The sequence below is a fragment of the Ceratotherium simum genome, chromosome 10, assembly GCF_057802395.1.
Source record: "Ceratotherium simum simum isolate JZ-2026a chromosome 10, ASM5780239v1, whole genome shotgun sequence".
In the NCBI taxonomy this organism is placed as follows: Eukaryota; Metazoa; Chordata; class Mammalia; order Perissodactyla; family Rhinocerotidae; genus Ceratotherium; species Ceratotherium simum.
The window spans coordinates 76,222,042-76,228,915 of NC_141909.1; the positions used below are offsets into that span (position 1 = coordinate 76,222,042).

The 6,874-nt window shown below is 37.0% G+C and overlaps 1 pseudogene; it reads left to right on the forward strand.

The window, feature by feature from the left end:
• The first annotated feature begins 282 nt into the window (after positions 1 to 282).
• LOC147916186 (large ribosomal subunit protein uL24 pseudogene) lies at positions 283 to 718 on the forward strand (annotated as a pseudogene).
• Positions 719 to 6,874: the final 6,156 nt, after the last annotated feature.

Here is a 6,874-nt window from a genome sequence, read left to right on the forward strand (position 1 = left end):
TTCCTATGGTAATAACTGTATAATGAGACATTATATTTGATATGAACGTCTCTCTGCTTTTTTCTTCTTCAAGAATTCTTTGTCTATTCTTGGTTCTTCACTCCTACATAAAATTTTAGATTCAGCTCTCTAAGTGCCTAGAAAAAGCCTGTTGAGATTTTGATTGGAATTGCACTGAGATCATTCAGAGAGAATTGACATCTTTACAACATTACGTTGACAATATTAATATTCTCCATCCATGAACTTCATTTTTCTCCATTTGTTTTGTTCTTTTAAAATATGTTTCAAGTCTTCCCTTTTGTGGTCATCACTGAGGCACTAGTGGCCAAAAGGAAGCTCAATTTCTTTGTGATTTCTGACCAGAGCAAGACCCATAAAAGGCATCTCAGTGCACCTTCCCACGTTCGCAGGAGGGTTACGGGCCCCCTCTTTTCAAAGAGCTGAGACAGAAGCACAGTGTTATATCCGTGCCCGTCGGAAAGGAGGATGAAGTTCCAGTTGTGCGAGCATACTACAAGGGTCAGCGGACCGGCAGCGCTGTCCAGGTTTACAAGAAGAAACAGGTCATCTCTACTGAAAGAGTGCAGCGGCAGAAGGCTGACGGCACGCGTGTCCACGTGGCATCCCGTCAAGAGGAAAGGAAAGTGGTGAATATAAGGAAGAAACAATTGAGAAGATGCAGGAACAGAGCAACCTTATATACAACTTTCATTAAAAACCGCTAAAATGAAAAAATAAAATGTTTCAATGCCTTTCAATCTTTCTGCAAAAAAATTTGTTTTTGTTAGATTTACTCTTACATATTTTATGCTTTTGCTGATATTGTACATAAGCTATTTTTATATTTTTTGTTTATTGCTGATGCATAGAAATTCAATTGCTTTTTAATTCTTTAAATTGAGAAAATTCACAGATCACAGAAGTTGCTCTTTTAAAGTATGCGATTCAGTATATTCACAAAGTTGTGTAACAATCACGACTAATTCCAGAACATTTTCATCACCCCAAAAAGAATCCATGTATCCATTAGCAATCAATCCTCAATGCTTCTTACGCTGGCAACAATGAGTTTACTTTCTATCTCTGTGGATTTACCTATTCTGGAAATGTCATATAAATAGAATCATACAATATGAGATCTATTATGAGTGGCTTCTTGCACTTCTATTACATTTTTAAGGTTCATGTACACTGTAGCATGTATCAGTACCTCATTCCTCTTTATGGCTGAATAATATTCCTTTGTATGGATATCCCACATTTTGTTTATCCATTTATCAGTTCATGGACATTGGGGTGTTTCTACTTTTGGCTATTGTGAATAATGCTACTGTGAACCTTTATGTACAAATTTTTTACAAATATGTTTTCAATTCTCTTGGGTATATACCTGGGAGTAGAATTGCTGGGTCATACATAACACTATTTTTAAATTTTTGAGGAACTGTCAAGCTGTTTTCCAAAACAGCTGCACCATTTTATATTCCCTTTAGCAATATATGAGAGTTCCAATTTTCCACCTCCTTGCCAACATTTGTTATTTTCAGTCTTTTTTATTACAACCATTCTAGTGGGTGTGATGTGGTATCTCGTTGTGGTTTTGATTTGCACCACTCTAATGACTAATGATGTTGAGCATTTTTTCATGTGCTTATTGGCTATTTGTGTATCTTTTTCAGAAAAATGTGTACAGTCATGCGTCACTTAATGACAGGGATGCGTTCTGAGAAATGTATTGTTGGGTGATTTTGTTATTGTGTGAACATCATAGAATGTACTTACACAAACCTAGATGGTATAGCCTTATAGTATAGTAAATACATAAACCAGTAACATAGTCATTTATTATCATTATCGAGTATTATGCACTGTGTATAATTGTATGTGCTATACTTTTATATGACTGGCAGCACGTAGGTTTGTTTACACCAGCATCACCACAAACACATGAGTAATACATTGTGCTATGACCTTACAATGGCCACTGTGTCACCAGGTGATAGGAATTTTTCAGCTCCATTATAATCTCACGGGACCACTGTCATAAATGCGGTCCATTGTTGACCAAAATGTCGTTATGAGGCACGTGACTGTATTCAAATCCTTCAGGTTGTCTGTCTTTTTCTTGTTGAGTTGTAAGAGTTCTTTATATATCCCGGATACAAGTCCCTCATCAGATTATATGATTTGCAGATATTTGTCCCCTATTCTATGAGTTGTCTTTTTACTTTCTTGATGGTGAAGCACAAAAGTTTTTAACGGTGATGAAGTTCAATTTATCTATTTTTTCTTTTGTCAATTGTGCTTTTTAATGGTGATAGATCAGATGCATCTCCCTTAAAGTCAGGAAGAAGACAAGGGTGTTTGTTTGACGTAAGGGCCCATCTCTCACTGGCCAATCATATCACTCCACCTCCCTTGACCATGATTGCCTCAGGAAAGGACCCATGCCAGGCCCATCAGTCTTCTTCCATGGGATCTGTCAAACTGAATCTGGGAGAGAATTACCATTCTCTCCTCTTTAATTGGAAAACTGTAAGAATTCACCCAGAAATAACAGCCCCTATTTGCAGGAACAAAAAATATACCACTGCTTCTCTCTCTCTCTCTCTCTCTTTTTCTCTCTCTCTCTCTGTCTCTCTGACATCCCTAAACCTCGGTTTTCTTGCTGGGAAAATTGGAATAATTTTTACCTCTGGTTGCTGTGAATGTTAAATGAAATATTGATTACAAAATGTTTAGCACAAAGACTCACCAAATGCTACATGTGAATTTTGTTACTGTTATAAACGGGATTATACTACATTTGCAGCTTTGTGTCTTCCTTTCGCTCACCTGGTATTCCCACCCCCACCCCCACCCCCACCCCACTGTGGATGGCGGAAGGACTGACTTTCCCTCCAACTTGCTAACTTATGAAAGGAGCAAATACGATTCCCTTTATTACACATCAGGAGATATAAAATGTGTATAATTAAACATTTGTAAGTGGCTTTGAGTGCTACATTTTTTTAATGCATACCATATGTTTCATTGCACTGATAACTCCCATCTGCTAAGGATGTGTTTCCAGAATGCCAACTCCAGCTTGTATGATTTTTTAAAAATTATTATTATTTTTAGTTGTGGTAAAATATACATAAAATTTACCATCTTGACCGTTTTTAATTGTACATTTCAGTGGCATTAAGTACATTCACATTGTACAACCATCACCACCACCCATCTCCAGAGCTCTTCATCTTACAAAACTGAAACTCTGGACCCATTTAGCAACAACTGCTCATTCTCTCCCAGGCCCCTGGCAATCATGACTCTACTTTCTGTTTCTATGAATCTGACTACTCCAGGTATCTCACATAAGTGGAACCATACAGAATTTGTCTTTTTGTGACTGGCTTATTTCAATAAGCATAATGTCCTCAATGTTTGTCCGTGATGTAGCATATGTCTGAATTTCCTTCCTTTTTCAGGCTGAATAATATTCCTCTGTATGGATATACCACATTCTGTTTAGCCATTCATCCATGGACACTTGGGTTGCTTCCACCTCTTGGTTGTTGTGAATAGTGCTGCTATGAACATTGGTGTACAAATATCTCTTTGAGACTCTGCTTTCCATTCTTTTGGGTGTATACCCAGCAGTTTACATGATTTTTAAGAAAGAAAGAAGTTCTGGAGTTCCAGCACAAGTCCTCCCTAGCTATTACCCCCATCACCAGTGAAGCCCCCGTGGCTCCGGGAAGATGACAACCTGCCCAAAGTCTCACACACAGGTTGTGAGAGAAGATGTATTTACAGCCTGGCCTGTCCGCTCCCAAGCCCATGCTCTTCCCACTGTCATTCATTATCTTCCTCACCAAACAGAAAACTACTGGAGATCAGCAATGGGTTCCCAAAAGTGATGCACAAAATGTAAATCCACAAAGATCAATTCCTTTCTAATATACAAGGGATAAACAGAAAACATGGTGAGTGAGGAAATTCCATTCACAAAAGTTTTAAAGATTAATTTTTAAATCTTGGAAATTAACCTGGTGTGGTAATTTCAAGATCTGTTGAAAGAAAATTATAAAATTCTTGTGGGAGAAATAAAGGAAGTTTTGAAAAGTTGTGTGTTGGGTTCTGTTTCAGGCTAGAAAGATTTGAAACAGTAAAGATCAAAAAACTCCTGCCATTAATTATAGAGTTCAACAGTTAATTAAAATTCTCACAGAAATTGTACTAAAAGTCCATCTTGAAAAATAAATAGGCAAGAGTATTGCATTGGAGAAGGAAAATAAAAGCAGAATCAGGGGAATTCACTTCCCAGATAATGATAAAATATGTTACCAAATGACAATCAATAAGGCTGTATGACATTGGCTTAAGAACAGAAAAAATAACCAATAAAATAAAGCATGGATTCCAGATATATGTCTAAACTTTATGAGAGCTCTTACTCTCATGTAAGAAAACAATGGGAAAGGAAGTAACTTTAAGTAAATGTCACTGAAGAAATTTAATGACAATAATAGCTAATATTTAGTAAGTGTTAACGCAGGGCCAGGGGTTATTCTCAGTGCAGTAACTTATTTAATCCTAATAACAACTTCATGAGGCATGTTCTATTATTATCTCAATTTTACAGATGAGGACACTGAGTTACCAAGAGCTTGTATAAACTTGTCCAAAGCCACACAGCAGTCAAGTGGCTGAGCAGGGTTCATGCTCCTACAGTCTCCGGCCAGGCCTCTCTTGACTCTGTGTTGCTGCTCAGCGCTTAAATCGTCATGCTTTAAAAGCCCCTGCTAAAAAAAAACAACAACAACAACTTAAAAAAATGTTTAAATATGTATCTCAAATATATGTAGAAGGAGGTAAATATATTGACATTTAATAAGTAGAGAAATTATGATAAATTTTAAAATATCAGTATAAAAATAAAAATTGTACTACAAAGAAAAATTTGAAATTAAAGATCATGAAAAAGCTATGCTCAACTAGCGGAATGATTGAAATTGAAAGACTGACAATATCAAGTGTTGGTGAGGATAGGGAGCAACTGGAACTCTCATACACTGTTTGGTGGGAGTTCAACCACTTTGAAAAACTGTTTGGTACTACCTCCTAAAGCCAAACATACTTGTGCAATATAACCCAGCAGTTCCACTCTAAGGCTTACACACAGAGAAATGAGTGTATACATCATCTACAAGATACATACAGCATCTTTATTTGCAATAGCTAAGAATGTTTATAATAGCTTTATTCACAATAGCCAAAAACTGGAAACAACCCAAATGTCCACCAAGGAGAATGGCTAAATGAACTGTGGTACATTCATGCAATGGGATACTACTCAGCAATAAAAAGGAATGAATCACTAACACACACAGCAACATAAATGAATCTCTCAGATATTCAGTTGAGTGAAAGAAGTCAGACACTAAAGAGTATGTACTGTATGATTCCATTCATATGACATTCAAGAACAGGCAAAGCACTTGAGGGTCAAAAAAAAAAAGTTACTTTGGGGAGTGAGTATTTGACTGGTAAGAGGCTTTAGGTAACTTTTTAGGGTGCAGGAAACATTCTTTCTTGATCTGGATGATGGTTACACAAGTATAAACATATATAAAAATTCATTGAGCTGCAACCATAATCTTAATGTGCACTTATGTAAGTTACAGCTCTATAAAAAATTAAAACCAGCAAATCAACAAAAATGTTATGCTAAAGATGAGTGACGAAACATTTTTTTGTTCATTCAACAAACATTTCTAAATTACCTGTTGTGTACTGAATGCTGAGGACACCTCATTAACTGAATGGAACCACCCCCCAGAAACTGAAAATCCTGTGGAGAATACAGGTAAGCAAATAAATACAGAACCTCACAAAGTGTGACTGAGTTGGGAACAGGTGTCAGGAGGGCACACAGGATGCTAACTCTCTTTGGGGAAAATGGGGGAATTTTAGCAGGAGAGGAGAAGTTTAAGCTAGGTCTTAAAAGATGAGTGGAACCACAATGAGACACCACCTCACACCTAGGATGGCCACTATCAAAAAAACAGAAAATAACAAGTATTGGCAAGGATGTGGAGAAATTGGAACCCTTGTGTGCTGTTGGTGGGAATGTAAAATGGTCAGCCACTACAGAAAACAGTATGGAGTTACCTCAAAAAAATTAAAAATAGAATTACAATATGATCCAGCAATTCCACTTCTGGGTACATACCCAAAAGAATTGAAAGCAAGGTCTCAAAGAGATATTTGCACACTGCCATTCATAGCAACATTATACACAATAACCAAGATGTGGAAGCAACCCAAGTGTCCATCAATAGAGGAACGGCTAAACAAAATGTGGTATATCCCTACCGTGGAATATTATTCAGCCTTAAAAAGTAAGGAAATTCTGACACACACAAAAGCATGGATGAATCTCGAGAACATTATGCTAAATGAAATAAGCCGATCACAAAGAGACAAATACTATTGGTTCCATTCATATGAGGTATCTAGAGTAGTCAAATTCATAGAGACAGAAAATAGAATAATGGTTTCCAGGGGCTGAGGAAAGGGGGAAGTGGGAACTGGTGTTTAATGGGTACAGAGTTTCAGTTTAGCAAGATGAAGAGTTCTGGAGATTGACTACACACAGTAGGAATGTACTGAACACTACTGAACTGTACACTTAAAAATGGTTAAGATGGTAAATTTTATATTACATGTATTTTATACAATTTTTTTAAAAAGATGAGTAGAGAATTTCCTGGCCGAAAGGAGCATACCTAAGTGTGGAAACCTGAAAGAGCCTGGTGTCTTCAAGGACTGGTGAGACGTTGAGTGTGGTGAGTGCAAAGGACACCGTGAGGGATGGCACGGT